The 14,651-nt window shown below is 36.6% G+C and overlaps 1 protein-coding gene across 1 annotated transcript in view; it reads right to left on the bottom strand.

The window, feature by feature from the left end:
- Positions 1-1,016: 1,016 nt before the first annotated feature.
- LOC135220261 (prolactin-releasing peptide receptor-like) overlaps positions 1,017-14,651 on the bottom strand; it is a 120,410-nt gene continuing 106,775 nt past the window's right edge. Inside the window, exon 2 of the mRNA XM_064257526.1 lies at positions 1,017-2,598. The gene's annotated coding sequence lies outside the window, so the exon portion shown is untranslated. The remainder of the gene's footprint in view (positions 2,599-14,651) is intronic.

A 14,651-nucleotide genomic window follows, 5' to 3' on the forward strand; every position in this document is an offset into this window, starting at 1 on the left:
ACAGATATCAGAGGACTGTTTGAAATTTCAGAGACTAAGGGTTCATCTTCACTATTCTTTCCGGAATTGAATGCAGAGCGAACGCTGCCGTTTTGTGCAATTCACGTATCTGAGTTAAATGAAATATCTCCGTTGCTGGTTTGTTGTGGGGATTAGTATCATTTGTTCATGGCTGTGCCTGTTTGTTGTTTATGATTTTAAAGGGCCTTGTTTTTCCAATTAGAAGAGCATTAGAAATGAGCCTCACGGCCAGCTAAAAAGAGGCAGCCATCTACAAAGTGGGAAAGTAACGTATGCACGAGAACGATACAAAAAGTCAATCGCCTTTGATCTGATGATTAAATTGATTGCCAGATGAATGTGTTGGCTGGAAACTGTTTATTGAAGCCACGTAATGCAAGAATTTTAATCCACCCTGAATTATCTCTTAGTCCTTGTCTTTTCTGTCTAAAGAACATGCTGCCCAGATTAAGAAATGTAACCCCGCCCCCCTTCTCGTTCTGTATATAAGGCTCTGTCAACTACCTCTGTATTCAGTATCAACTAGAAAATACAGAATAAACTAGGAAAGTACTATTTCAAAGTCTCGGTTTTGACTCGCCTTCTTACTCGGATTTTATGATATTCTCAAGCACATGTTAATTCGTGCTACAGTGGCTATTATTTATATATATATATATATATATATATATATATATATATATATATATATATATATATATTATATATATATATATGCATATATATATATTCGAGTTACAAGGACATCTGTAGCTCGCATAATTTATATGAATCACTGTGATGTGATAATTATTCATATATATATATATATATATATATATATATATATATATATATATATATGATATATATATATCTGTGTGTATGTATGTATGTATGAATATATATATATATATATATATATATATATATATATATATATATATATATATATATGTGTGTGTGTGTGTGTGTGTGTGTGTGTGTGTGTGTGTGTATGTATTACACATGTTTGTGTGTTACTGCATGCTTTATTTTGTAATTTTCCCAGTTATTTTGTGCTTTATGTATATAATTATACTAACATTTATACACAGAATTTACACTTTGGTACTTAAAAATGCTTTTGCAATAACAGCAATCGCCTTAGCTTGTGATATCTCTCATTAATGAATACCTTTTAATTATTACCCTTTCTTTCGATTGTTCCTTTTTGAAGCCTAGGCAGTTAGTCGTACTATATATTCTTATAACTTATGTGATTAATATAATCACTGTCAAAATATATTACATTGATATCTATGCACATTATAAACACAATCTATTTCCTAGCATTATTTCTAATAAAACACACATATATATATTTATGGTTTTGCATGCGAAAGGGAATTTGAGAAACTGAGAAGGCAATGTATCTTGAATATGAATTCATACGGTATGTTGACTTGTGCTGCATTGTTTTACAAGCATTTCTTGATCGCAATGTATAATTGTGCATGACATTCTCGGACTGTTCCTCAAGAAGAGATTTTGAAACACATTTACGATCACACCTATGATTCTATATCAGTCTTACTCTATTCTAATATTCGAGATAGTAAATACGTTATATAACTCCTCCTCGATATGTGCAGTTGGTTGACTTTGCATACTTTTCCGGGTTATGTTTGGGTACTTGTCTTTTCGCAGTTTTTTTTTTTTTTTTTTTCGGGGTAAGTCTGAGCGTCCTTGCACAAGTCACGTCATTTTGTATGACAGTTGAATACAGTAACACCAAAATTAATTCATATTTTACTTTTTTGTCAGTAGCTGAAGTCTCCTCTGATAAGCGGTGTCATGGTATATGTTGCTTTTGGGGATATCTTCATCTTTAAAGAATATGCATTAAAAAAGATATCAATAAACATAGCGTTGTGACACGACATAATCAACCACACATTTTTTGTTTGGTTAAATCGTGGTTTAATTTATCTTCTTATTTCCAGAAACAGCGGTAAAGTGTACTTCATATAATCGGAGAATCCTTCGTTTGTTCATACCCAAAGCACTGCTGTTCCATTTCATTCTATCTCTTTTGTAAGATTCTCAACTATACTCATCTTCCATTGATAATTTTATGGAACCACAAATTTCATAAAAGGTTTCTTTGTCATTTCAAAGGAATTTTACTTTTTGTTTCAATGATCTTAAGCCTATTCATGTAGTTGAGGTAGCGGCACTAATTACTTTTCGTAGTGCAAGATATGTTGAGGATCTGAGAAAATGTCGAATCAAGTTTCCCTCAGATTTTTTCGAATGGTTGTGAAAAATGAAAATGTCGTGTGGCAATAGTGATTCGTTTCGTACAGGAAACCTTTTTCAAATGTACAATGCCCGCCCTGCGTTGTAATGATCCTGGAGTCCAAAACGTGGCCGACATAAACTTTCACTTCGTTGTTTTATTTGCTCTTCTATTTACATTTAACTCAGGATCGAGATTGTTGTATGTGTCCCATCTTGAGTAAAAGATCAAAGTCGGCTTTCATCAAGTCTCAGCCAATTTCCCTTCTTGAGATCTTAGACTGCGGAATTGCTGACTCCATACTCAGCACCTGGCTTCTGAAATAGAAAGGAAAAATAGATTAATGCTTTGTAGTGATGAAATCAAGCCATATAAGGTGGGTTTTATGGTTATCATTCTTTTACAAGGTTTTATTAATAGTGTGTATTAAACACAGCCACACACACACACACACACACACACACACACACACACACACATATATATATATATATATATATATATATATATATATATATATATATATATATATATGACTGGTAAAAATGTTCTGTTACAACAGAATTCCATCTAATAAAGGAAGCCCATTAAAACACCAAAATATAGAGAGAAAAGTACTATATTTCAGAGACTGCTGTCTCCCTCTTAAGGTAGATGAATGAGAAAAGTTTACAGAAAAGGTGGTATTTATACCAAGAGATCCATCCACAAGCAAGCCAACTTAGGTCACCCCCCCCCCCCCCCCCCTGATAATCTTCCTTGAATGAAAACCTTGTCGATCCATCATTTGACTCTTGTACCGGCAGTTGCTGCTATAAAATTACACGTGACAAATTCCAGTTTATTCTATGGTTATGTTCATTTATATGGTTGAAAATAGCTGAGTTCTGTTGTCCATACCTAACTGACCGTTTGTGTTGTATTAATCTCTGGGGAAGTGATTTACCTGTAAATCCGATGTAAGATTGGTCACAGTCCTGGCATTGGATTTGGTAAACCCCAGTGTCCTTGGGAGATGTCTTTTGTTGGACGTTAATCAGGGATTTGGCTAAGGTGTTTGGGTAAGTATATGCAAAAGGGTTAGATTTACCGAGGGTCTGAGTCACCATCTTAATCGTGTCGAAGTGAGGAATTTTTATTTTATTGTTGGGTGTATCTCTGGTCTTGTCTTAAGGGGGTTGGTAGAAAATTACGTTTGCTTTGTGAATTGCTTTCTTAATTATATGGTCAGGATACTTTAAAGACGAAAGTTACTTGCGAATTAGTTCAAATTCTTTTTCCAGGAAATCTGGGGAACAAATTCGTAAGGCTGTTAAGAACAGGTTGCTGGCTACACCTATCTTGATAGCAATGTCGTGATAGCTAAAGTAGTGAATGTATGAAAGTGAGAACGTTGGTTTTCTATATATGGTAAATTTGTATTCTGTCATATCTCTGATTATTAAAACATCAAGAAAAGGAATTTTGTTGTCTGTTTCCCATTCAACTTTAAATTTGATGCTGGGCACTAATGCTTTTAATTTTGAGAGGAATTCATTAGAATTGCCCCACCTATTATCCCAAAATGTTAGAATATCATCCACATATCTCATCCACAGCATGTTTTGGGGTTTTATTGCATTTATTACTGTAGTTTCAAAGTATTCCATGTACAGATTAGCTAAGACAGGACTTAAAGGACTACCTATACTACACCCGAATTTTTGCTTGTAGAATGATTCCCTGAATGAAAATACGTTATTAGATGCACATAATTCAACTAACTTTATTATTTTGTCAAGCGCCAATGGGAAATGATCTGAATAGGGGGATAATTTTTCCCTTAAGAACTGAAGAATGTCCTGCACTGGTACTTTTGTGTATAGGGAGTCTACGTCAAGGCTTGAAAGTTTTATGTTGTGAAGTGGTATATGTGCTTCTCTGAATTTGTGACAAAAATCTTCCGAATGTTTAATGTGACTGGGAGAAAAAGTGCCTAAAAAAGGGGAAAGGAGGCCAGCTAACCATTTAGAAATTTTGTAATTGAAAGCTCCGGCACATGAAACGATGGGTCTGAATGGAAGATTGTCTTTGTGAGTTTTGGGAAGGCCATAAAAGTAGGGTAATTTAGGATTAATTACTTTAAATATCTCTAATAGTTCAATACTTTTTGTCTTGGCCAATTAATCTTACTTTGTGAAAAAATTCTGTGGGAACGTTTTGGAGGGGATTTTTCGTCAGTTTGTCATAAGTGTTTGTGTCGCTAAGGAACTGGTTGATTTTGTCGAGGTAGAAGTCTTTGTCCATTATTACGATTTTGCCGTCTTTGTCGGATCTACTTATTATAACATCTAACTTTTTAGCGAGTGGAAGGCTATCATGAATCTACGGGGAACAGGATATTTCTTGTTTAGGTCAGTTAAAGCATTTAGTAACACTCCTTTTAAACATATCTCTTCACGGCTGTAGTTTTTGTCAGATATGAATTTATCAAAAGCCACTATGAAGTCTAGGTTGTTTTTGCGGTCTGGCATAAGGGCAAAGGATAATCCTAGATTTAAAACTAAATGTTGATTTACAGTAAGGGGGGTGTTGGATAAGTTTAAAACTTTGTCTTGTTGCTCAAGATTATTCCATGCGCTATTGTCTATCAAGTTATTTAACTTGTGTAAAAGTCTGTTGGAATGAGTCACGCTATTATAGGCAGCAATGTCGGAACAGAATGAAATCAGATACCTGTATATGTGGTCCGTAGTGAGGAGGCGAAGATTAGACTGAGTTCCATCTGCTAGTTTTCTGGCATCGTCAGGTTCTTTTATTGTGACGAATATATCGTCGATGTACCGCTCATAAATCCTAGTTTTTGATGTTCTCTAAAGGTCCTTTCTTCGACGGTGGCCATGTACATATTTGCAAAAAGGACTCCTAGTGGGGATCCCATGGCTACTCCGTCTACTTGTCGAAATAATTCACCCTGATGAGAGAGGAAAGGGGCCTCCGTAGTACTCTACCTTCAGCATATCTTGGGGTACATCTTCGGAAATGGGCAGCGGGTTCTTATCGGACCTGTATACACGATCAAGGATGATGTCGATCGTTTCTTCGACGGAGTCGCCATGGGATCCCCACTAGGGGTCCTTTTTGCAAATATGTACATGGCCACCGTCGAAGAAAGGACCTTTAGAGAACATCAAAAACCTAGGATTTATGGGCGGTACATCGACGATATATTCGTCACAATAAAAGAACCTGACGATGCCAGAAAACTAGCAAATGCTCTGAAAAGAAACTCGGTGCTCAACTTCACCACAGAGCACAGCCAGCAGAAGACTTTGCCATTTCTTGATGTCCTGGTAAAACAACAAGAAGGACAGTTTAAGAAGACCGTTTATACGAAAGCAACGAACGCTGGCCGTTGCTTGAACGCACACGGGGAATGCCCGGACGCATACAAAAATCTGTCGTGAGTGCGTATGTCAACAGAGCCTTCACATACAGCTCATCATGGAGAGACATACACAACGAACTCGATCGAATTCGCCAACTGCTGACAAACAACGGCTATGCAGATCAAATGATCGAAGCAGCAATAAAAAAGAAAATGGACGAATTTTACCAACCCAGCACGATGACGAAAAACGAGGAGAACTTGATTATTTACCATCGTGTACATTATGGGTCTGCATACAAGGAGGATTGCTGCATGCTACGCGAGATAATAAACAGAGGAGTAACCCCAAAAGCCCCTTACCACAAAATAAGCCTCAGGATATATAGTAAGCCCAACCTTGAAGCAGCCTTATTAATGAAGAACAGCACCGCTCCCGGGGGACCGAAGGAGATGTGCACGAATGTAGTTTACAAATTTACTTGTCCAGAGGAGATGTGTAAATCTCACAGCCAAAACTACATCGGGCACACTACAACGACCCTTCGGAGACGTCTGCTGGCTCATAGAAATCAAGGGGCCATCCATCAACATTACATAGATGTACACGACAGGAAGCTATCTCTACAAGAGCTCATAGAAGGCACCCAGGTCGTGCGCAGAGAAGACAACTACGGTCGCCTCTTAATAACGGAAGCGGTGAGCATCGCTATTCAGAAGCCGACCTTGAACGTCCAACAAGAATCGGACCATATTCTCCCCTCCAGCAGGAAAGCCAAGTAATATCCTTGCTCAGGTCGCTGAGACCCGCCCAACACGAATCTGCAGCCGTTAACCAACGTAGACCATTTGGACACACACACACTCACACACACACACAGGCTCACTCACTCAAATTTAAATTATACACATGTATGTATAAACAGAAATGATCTGACTTGTACCTTTATGCATGCTATAAAATATACATATATATTTTTTATTCCTGTATTTAGATTTCTATATTCATTTTCACTCCTGTATGTAATTTTGTAATTTTTATCTAAAACCAACATGTAACATATTAAATTTTAAACATACATTTAAGGAAACACTAGCACATGGTATTGTATTTTGTATATTTATTTAACCACTGTTTAAACTTTCACTTTTATTGTCATAGTGCATATGTCCTTATGTTCTTTGTATCCAAAACAACGCCCTTAAGCTGTTAATCCCTAGACTAATCATTACCCATACCTCAAGGTCATAATTCCCACACGATGAAATAAATAGGGCGAAAGGCCAGACTGTAAGAATACGGGCTGCTCTACGAGCAAGAGCCCGTGCTGGCACAAAGCCAGCTTAATCTCAAACAACAAGACTGTAAGTCCGTAGTCGCTTGATAATGCCATAAGGCGAAACAGCTGTCGCGACAATAAATGGAAGAAAGAAGTCTGCGTATTTTTCACCAGACATTGACGAACGAGAATGGAAGAGAACTTCGTCGGTATGAAGATACCTGCAAGAAACTTATTGATGCCACTAAAGCAATTGCTTTTAACAAATATATATATATATATATACTATATATATATATATATATATATATATATATATATATATATGTGTGTGTGTGTGTGTGTGTGTGTGTGTGTGTGTGTGTGTGTGTGTGTGTGTGTGTGTATAGTTTCAGCATCTAGCCGTTCGTTTTCCGTAAACGGGGTTGGAATGAGAGAAAACAAAAGACGATGGTAACTGCCATATTTTTACTTAAACTAATAAAGCATGAACCCATCAACCTTGTAGAACATTCAGCATCAGCTACTTCATACTTTTACGCAGAAGGCTCATCAGTATCGTATCGAACCCTCGGACACACACACTGTGCCATTCGCCTTTACCTTTCAAACACATACCTTTGCTTCCGGGATATTGATGTCCGTCGTTTCCAATACCGGTTGCAATTCATCCATGCAGCCCTTTCTAGGCCATAATATCCTTCTTCCTAACACTTCCAGACTGTATACTCTCTTCACCATTGTACTATCCTCCATTTCCTCCAGGCACACAGATCCGTCCTTTCATGTATCCAGACGCCTTTCCTGCCTCTGTCGACTTAGACGAGTCTCACAATTTCAATTCTTTGCCACATAGTCTACGAGAAATGATTAAGCAATTTCAGTTTTCGCATTTTCCTACCTTTTTTCACTGATCCTCATGCATGCACTTCGCCATTCATCCTTTATCATGGACTCACTTAAGTGTCTTGGATTAGTAAGGTCCTCAGTTCCCAAATACCCTTTTTCAGCAGGTACCTAGTGCGTTCGAGATGCTCTGCTTTACCTTTCCGAATAAATTGTAACTATCCTAACACTAAAATTATCTTGACACAGGCAGTTAGCAAGAGATAGTTGTACTGCTGTCGCACCGTTTCATACCTGTACAATATATGGATATATATTGCATTTTGTACAGTAGGATGTTTCACCTTACTGGTTTTAGAGTTCACTCTGAAATTCCTTCGTTTTTCTTTCTCCTTAGATGCTACTCTGGCTATAACTCTAGAAACGTCCCTTATTTAGCCTCATTTTGAAAGGTGCCCTTGTTTCTAAATAATAATGTTATCTCTCTCTTAGTAGAATCGAAGTTGGTCGCTATTCATAATTGCTCTATAGTAACAGCAGTGCTGTTTTTATTCTGATACTGGTCACTGTTTTCATAATATAGTTTTAGTTACAAGGTGTAGTAATTGTAGTATTGAGATTTATGAGTATAAATTATACTTGAACATGAGTTTTTAGACAGTATTTCATCGTAAATTTAATGTCCATGTTGATGATAAATAATTTGAAATGTAAATAAGGCAGAAGGGAGATATAGGCTGGGACCCATGCCAGGATTTTGCATTTTGAGACGACACCCCCTGCTATTTTTTGTTTGACCCTGCAGGCATCTTTGGCAAGTGAAACCTTAAGAGATCTCCACAGACCATATCAGGGCAAAGCAAATTCCTTTAGGAGTAATAGCAGCTTGCAAATCAGACAACAGTGGAAAACTCGAAACCATTAATATAATAACATTTGGTAGCAAAAAGACAGGTGTAAGGTAGAGTACTGATTGTGTGAGACACAATCAGTTCAAGAACCCTCTGCTTTACACAGCAACTAAGTGATGAGGAAAGCATAGAAGTATTTAGTAGCTATGAGTGGATGAGCTATCCCCCATCCTTATTCCAACTAGATACTAAAATTCCTGGGTGATATGAGAAGAGAAAGTGGACAAAATTCAAATTCTTCAAGAAACTTCAAAAAGAGGCAGGGAGTGTTCCATTTGATGAACAACTAACAAGCTAGCTTTTGAATACCTTGTACAACATAAATGCCATGGCATTCATTCAGAGATTTCAGACAGTAGGCATGCAGACATTTGACCATTTACAAAGTAAATATCATGAGAAAACTTTGGGAATGAAACCAGCAGGATGTTCTGTAGTTCACTTTGTAGAATATCGCTGTGACGTGTGTACAGCTAGTCAGAAGGCAAACGAAAGACAGAGGAGGTAAAGAAGGGAAGTCATGAGTATATCTACCAACAGACAATGCTTGCATCATTGCACGGAGGGAATTCCTCAGAAATCCTTAAAAAAGGAGAATCGTCTGAGATACCTAACTTCATCCAGGTCAAGCAGGTTTAAATGATTACCAGAAGGATTCACACTTTCCGTAACAGCAGATGCAGAAGCGGTCTACATTATGAAAGTAGGAGTCTCTAAAATAGGAGAGCTGACTTGCCCATTGCACGAGGAGGCAGATACAATAATATATGCTCATATTGCTGTCTGTAATGAGCTATAGACACAGATATCATATGCTCTCCATTTATTATTTGCCCCCATTTTGACCATGATGAAAAAATGGGGATAGAAAAGGCAATAGTAATAAGTTGGCCGGCCGAGTTATCACAATCCCCTATATCTAACAGACATTGTTGTAGCTGTATGTGCCAACTGGATGTGGCTCGGTGAGTTACCCATATAAAATAGGCGAGAATAAGGCAGTCAAGTTGGCAATACAGTTTCTCGACAAGCTTCCTCTGTAATCCTGCTTCGATTGCACTGACCACATTACTGATGATCTGGTATCAGAGGTTAGAGATTATTTCGTTGCCCTCCTTGAATAAGTTGCGAGCTCACCTATTTGCGTCAAGTAAACGAGACATTCGATCATGGCCACCAACTGAAGATGCTTTTCGACTTCATGTTCTACGAAGCCTGTGTCAAATCAGCTTATGCAAGCAAGCCTTTCGGTCAAATCCCATACTTCTTAGTCCTGGCACTTGGAGGAAGGAATGTTGCTACCAATATTATTATCACAACATCACCAAAACCAAACTCAGCCCCGCTTGTTTTTTGCAAGAGCGAAAAAGAGCCAATATGCAAGAAGACTTGTCCCTGCTGTAAAGCAACAACGCCGTGTACCATTGCCTGCTCCTGTGGTGGTGATGTTGCGAAATGTTAGAGGCTAAAACAGGACGAAACACCATGTAGTGACACCAATTAGAATAAGTTCCTAATTTTGACTTGTATTGAAAATGTAGGACTAAGTTATTTTATCTCTCCATGTCAAACATCTATGTATAAATGTCTAAAACAATGTTAGTATGCCTCATTTATATTTTATTTTTTTCTTGCTTCCTGGGTCTTATGGGGACATCTGGGAGTCAAAGGTGTGCGTGACTTGTCACCTAAGTGGGCTGAGTCATCCAGCTCCTACGAGCTCCTCATAATGGGTACCACCAAACAAAGCCATCAGACCCGAAACTGATATTTTTAGCATTTTCTCAGTACAAAGATATGCAGTAAACCTTAAAATATATACTGAGGGATGTTTGCATTTTATGTATGTTAGCATTATTTTGATAGGCATTTTGAGCATGAATATTGGAGAATATTGTCTTGAGAATTTTAGCGTCAGTGCGAAAGTAATTGGGATGATCATAAAAATATTTTGTAATAGTTGTCAAAATTGAGCTTTTGAGTCAGGAGCACTAATTTTTATTTCCCACTCCACTAAGATAATATGCCCTTAGATAATCAATGACGTTGCGGAATATGCTGTCTACAGAATTTGCGCAATACGAAAAAATTATCCAATATCTCTTTTCAGGCGTTCAATAACCGGTCAAAGAAGCTTGTGGATCAAACACAATAAGCAGGGGTGCTATTTCGAAACCCCTGTTTTGCACATATATGAGATCTGTGTACCAGACTAATATAGAAATGTCATTTATATAAAAAAATAATGAATACGCACTTTTTGTTACTTTGTCTCTTAAAAGGCTTCGAAGAAATGAGTGACCAACAGTTATATATATTTATTTAAAGAAATCTGATTTGTTCCAGAATGTAGAAAAATACATATTTTCTATTATTGTTTAGATTATTTTTTTTTCTATTGCTTTCATGAACTATACATCACGTTTGGTTGTCACATTACATTGCTATTCAATTCTGGTTAATATTTTTTTCTGATTATAATGAGTTCTGGAAGAAATGGAATGCATGCAGAATTGGCGAATGTAAATTGCGTCATTTTAATATACCTTCATTTGTTTAGGTTCTATAAAATAAGACAACATATATGCTAGTAATCATAATTATATCACTAACTAGTATTACTACTTCAGCTTTTGGCTTGGCTTTAGTCCTTTACAATCCTCACTATTATTTACGGATGGATCATGGCTATTTAATGAACAAAAGTTCTTGGAAACCTAAAAATTGCTAATAACGTAATCTCATTGTTTCTAAAGAAAAGGAGGCAGGAACAAATTAGATGGGCTGTGTTTTTTTCCATTTTTTTAACTCAACATACATGATCAAATTAATCTCTATCCCTCTCATTATTTTTTCAAATGCTTAAAGAGAGATGACTTATTTGGCAGGAGGGATTCCAGTTGTGTTTGTTGTTCTCTTCTTTTCCAGTGTTTTTGTATGTTAAAGATGACTTTGCATTTCATACCTACTGCTGGCTTTGTTTTCTGGTTACTTGTTCATAGAAGGTCTTCATCCATCAGGATGTTATATATTTTTACAGTTCCATTTCTTAATCACAATATATCTCCCATATTTAAGGAGCTTTCTTATAAAAAAAAAATAGCATTTAGATTCGCTTTCTACACAAAGTGAGATTTTTTAATACTGTATTTACAGCGACATCGTTTCTTTCCTGTATCTGTTTATGCATATGCTTTTACTCTTCACTATGATAGCTCGTGTGTTGTACTTGAACATAATGGAATCACCCTCATTTTTCTAGTTTTCGAAGCCGATATCGCAATTCCAAAAGGGGAGTTAAGTAAGCTAATATAAAACTAGATTAAATTAGCCGCTTATAAAGATTCCGGCCTGATTTAGTCAGGTATAATTTACAAAGCGGGGTGAAGAACAGGGACATTTTCTCAAGTGAAGTTATTGCTTGTCACTCAGCATTTCCATAAAAAAAAAAACATCTGTATGCCCTCTTGCTTAGACCATTGCATATGCTTCACAAACATGTTGAATGCAAGTCATCGATTTACTGGTAGTCCCGACCATTGCTACATACAGTTATCCAGTATTTGCCAAGGATTCGTTCTCCACTATAACGGCCATTGACTTGTTTTCAACCTATATGTGATATGTATGCGAAAAGTTTTACAGTAGTGTGGACGCACCCTAACTTCGTCAACCAAAACCTTTACTGTATCTTCTTAAGTGACGTGACCTATGTGATTGTCTTGAAATTCATAATTTTTTTTTTATTTTAGTTTTTTGTCCCAAGTCTATTATCTTTCCCTAAGTAGGTAATTCCACCAATATTTTGTCTTGTCTATTAGGTAGCTTTAACCCATTAAATCCCAACTTTTGTATTTTATGAAATTATGGAATTTTTGGCAAAAAGTTATATATTGAAGGGTTAAGAATACATATATAGTAGAAAGAACAAATCCATTTCTAAGGTTAGAAATGGATTTTTTCTTGTTATTAATTTTTGGCTCGTCCTATGAAAGTAATACTATTCGTAAATAACAGTGATCAACATATATGAAACCAAGTGCTTTAGTTTGTGGTGAACAAAAAAAAAACTGGATTTTCTGAGGTGTATTGTAAGTCTAAGTTCCGATTCAAGATTGAATGTTGTTAGTTCCCTAATGGCACGATTATTTTCAATTGTTGGACAAGAACGCTGCTTTGCCAATCTCCACTACACTGGTACTTGAATCTGGAAGTGGATGACAATCATTTTACGCTGCCTACAATTTACCTTTTAACAACGGCACTTAATCTTCCGTCCCAGTGAAATTAGCAGGGAGTCTTCCGTAAGATGTTAAATGGAATTCATCGTCGAAAATGTTTAGTTTGATAAAAGTATATTGCGATCCACAATTCGAAATTCAATTTCATTTAGATACAAAGTTAACCAGTCCTTCATTTTCTCATTACGCAATTTTGACAATGAAAACTCTTGGGAAACCCAATAACTTCTCTGAAAGAAGGACGTATTTCTGAGATGGGAAGTTTTATACCCAATCGTCTTAGTCAATGACTAGCAGTCAGACAACACTAACAATAAAATTTTTTAAGCAGACAAGGAAAGATGCTGAATATCCTCAACAGATGCTGACTCGCTGATTTCTAAAGAAATTTTTTACGAACCGGTAACTTTGATTTCTTAAAACCAAATCAAAATTACACTTTATACTTTATAGTGAAAAATAATCTACATATTACAAATCTTTTAGAACTCCCTTCGGTTCATTAGAATCCCTAACACACCAAAATATTTCCCATGGTATAAAAATACGTTATCTATAACAGGAGTAACTGAACAGTCTTACTGGAATATACACAGTGAAGGTGTATGATTAATGTAGTATATGTACCATCAAGCCTCATACTGAAATTCGGCTTTTCTTTGTCTATTAATGCGCAGGACAAAGACATAATTTCATTGCAAAATTCAAAGTAACTAAGAAATATTGACTTTTAGCAGGTAAAACTGATCCCAGCATGAAGTCCTTCCACTGCATTTTTTACACTGACAATTGAAACACGAGGGGTCAAAAGCCACGTACGCACTATGATTTTGAAAGTATGCTAATAGTTAGGTAGACTGAAGGTCAAAGCTTAAATTTTGAAATAAAAGTTGGCATATTTCACAACTGAATAATGCTGGAAGAGGCAACGGAATATCAAAGTTTCTTTAATGTCATTATCTTCCTACAGACAGGGAAGCATTTTCACTGCCCCATGAATGAGATGTAGTTTTTAAGATTCAATAAGAGTTCAAGCATTGGGTAAGATGTATAGAATAAATAGTGGTATAAACTTACTAAGACTACCTGATATGATTTAAATGCTTAAAACCGCTGTGAAATCGCAAGCATACACCAATCGATTCTCTAGCAAAACACAGATATGATGTACAAAAAAGTACAATCGTACTGACATAATATTCACTGATTATGTAGGAAAGCATGCACAATATATGCTGGATGTAAGTGTGTGTGTGTGTGTAAAGGGTATACTACGTACTCTTGACAGTTTTACATTTCAACAGATGCTGTCTTATGCGAAGTCGGACAGTCGACTGAGAGATATGCTCATAAAAAAATAAATGAATAAATAAATAAAAAGTTGAAAGGTGCCACGAATGGCTCAAATTGAAGACGATACATTAACATGTTGCTATAACGCCCAGTAACTGCACGTCAGAGCTCAAGTTTGAAAACGTTTTCCGGGGATCCCGTCTGAAAGCATTTTGAAATGTGAAAAGCTCGAAGCCAATGTTAGCAAGAGTGAGGTTACGAGGGTTAACAGGAGTCATGAACGCAGTATGTCATGAATTGGGGGATAAGAACTGGCGAACCACATAATACTTGAAACGAGGAGGGTAGCTGAACTGTAAAAATATTCTGAAGAGCACATGAGCGCCCATGATCAGGCAAAGCTGCAATATGGAAGTTAAATGCAAATGAAAG

Source organism: Macrobrachium nipponense, chromosome 1 (genome assembly GCF_015104395.2).
Source record: "Macrobrachium nipponense isolate FS-2020 chromosome 1, ASM1510439v2, whole genome shotgun sequence".
Classification (NCBI taxonomy): Eukaryota; Metazoa; Arthropoda; class Malacostraca; order Decapoda; family Palaemonidae; genus Macrobrachium; species Macrobrachium nipponense.